Genomic DNA, 2605 nt, shown 5'->3' on the forward strand with positions numbered 1-2605 from the left:
CACTAGAATGGCATTTTTTCAGCCATATTGATAATGGGAACATGATTTTGAGGCATGCTTTCACAAGATCTGCAACCCAAATCTCATCTAAAGGAGGTAAAAACAAGCAGGAAAATGAAGCAAATTATGAAACAGTCCCAGTTACCACCAGAAAAACATGATTCTAGTGCATTATTATTGTATTTGTCCCTTTTTACTTTCATCCATCCACACGACAGTCTCAATCGGTAAAGCTCTCAGTGCATCGTATTTGTTGGAGTATCTTTGGTCAGCGCTATGGTTCTTGACTTTTCTTGTATGCTTTTCCTTGACCTCGATGCAGAACATAATGAGATTTCATCAAGACTTATGAAAAGATAACTGCAGTGTTAAAAGAAGCCAGGTGCACTTACACTGATCTACAGAACTATGCAAAGACAGAGAGACTACAATGATGAAGATGGAGGACTAAAACCACATCTTAAACACAATGTGGGAATAACACTGCTTTATATCAAGGCTAGAGTTTAATTTAAAATAATAATTGATTTGTTGCATAAATAAATAAAAATTGGTGTCACACTGGGAATGGTCACTCCATCCATATGTATCTAAATGAATCATAATCGGGATGACTGTCTGACCATAATAAGCAGCTGGACTGATTTGGAAAAAAAAAGAGCTGCAAAAAAAAACTACTGGGCCAAAATTCAAATATGTGTTGTTGTTCAGTGTGTTCCAGTTCACAGTTCATGTTCAACATCCTAAATCTCTTACTGATGTACATTCTGAGTGCCTTAGTTATAGTGTTTGGGGAAGCTTTTTGCAAGTAGTTCTGGATGGCAGTAGTTCAAACAAACTACATTTCTACCCCTGGAGAAATGTAGCTTGTAAAACTACGGCTAGAAAAAGTAGTTTTAGTGACTACTTTTTATTTTCAGCATTGTACATGTAGTGTATATGAAACAAAATATGGCCATGGTTGGGGTGGCACATCGCTATCAGGGTTGGTGCTTGCAGGAGGGTTGTCCATGGTGGTGACGACCACACAACGTTAATAATAATTGTACATCTACGAAGCATTCGAGTGCTGCCAGGGCAAACCATTCAGAGGCAGCCTTGGCTGTGATGTCATGACATGATCATGCCTACAAAACAATTCAGGATGAAAGAAAAAGGGACTGTCTTGCGTTCAATGGTGAAATACAATTTACATTACAAAAATACATTAAAAAAAACCCTTAATTTTATGTTGTTGCCAAAAATTGTAGTTTGTAAATTGAATAGATAACTAAAAAAAATTACCCAAAAAGTACTTGAATTACTTGACGCGGCATAAAATATGAATGTGGTTTAACTACCAGCAAGTTATAGCAAAATGTAGTTGAACTACAGCAGTCGCTGTATCGGTCTGTCTTGGTGAAGAAGGAGCTGAGCCGAAAGGTGAAGTTCTTGATTTACCGGTCAATCTACGTTCCTACCCTCACTATGGTCATGAGCTTTGGGTCATGACTGAAAGGACAAGATCCCAGATACAAGCGGTCGAAATGTTTTTCCTCCATAGGGATAGGGTGAGGAGCTCAGTCACCAGGGAGGAGCTCGGAGTAGAGCCGCTGCTCCTCCACATCGAGAGGGGCCAGCTGAGGTGGCTCGGTCATCTGATTCGGATGCCTCCTGGACGCCTCCCTGGGGGGGGTTCTGGGCGTGTCCTGCCGGGAGGAGACCTCGGGGAAGACCTAGGACATGTTGGAGAGACTATGTCTCTTGGCTGGCCCGGGAACGCCTTGGGGTCCCCCATAGGAGCTGGAGGAGGTGTCTGGGGAGAGGGAAGTCTGGGCGTCCCTGCTTAGACTGTTGCCCCGGGACCCGGCCCTGGATAAGCGGCAGAATGGATGGATGGATGGATGGATGGATAGTTGAACTACATAGTTCAGCTACGTACAGTTAAAGTTTCCCCAACACTGCTTATTTAGTAAAAACCTGTCAAACTTCAATTCCTCGCTGTCTTTTTCTGTTTCACCCTGTTTTGACCCTAAAACACACAGTAAAGAAAAACCACTGAGGAAAAGGAACACAAACACATACTCACAGAAGCTTTCATGACACTGAAACACACGCAAATTCACAGCAACATTTTAGCTGGAATAACGTCTCAGGGGTTAAAGCATTAAAAAATATTTTACTACATCATCGCTTTTCTGTCTATGACATGATAAAAGCTCACGACACTAGTGCATCTTCTCTAAATAACAAATTGTGTTCCCTTTTCTTGGAATGAATGAATTTTGTATATTGCTTTGACTGGCTTCAGTAGCGCATGTCTTCCTGCTCTAAAGGTGAAGCTGAAATGAAATTCTACCTTCCCGAACACACTATCAAATGTCTGTTAAATCCAATATTGAACCAAATTCCCTGATGAAATCAAAGCTCCGAGTGCTGGAGCTGACCTACATAGATGAATATGCAGACAGACAGTAAGCAATCTCGCCTGTGCCGGCTCAGTTTTCAGGCCGTTATGAACCGCTGAAATATAACAGAAATGTTTACTGCAGATGAGCTCGGCTGAAAATGTTGTTTGCTTTTCCCTCTTTGCACTTTCCAGGTGACTGTTAGAGAGAAGTCAGAT

The sequence above is a fragment of the Sphaeramia orbicularis genome, chromosome 8, assembly GCF_902148855.1.
Source record: "Sphaeramia orbicularis chromosome 8, fSphaOr1.1, whole genome shotgun sequence".
NCBI classification, from domain to species: Eukaryota; Metazoa; Chordata; class Actinopteri; order Kurtiformes; family Apogonidae; genus Sphaeramia; species Sphaeramia orbicularis.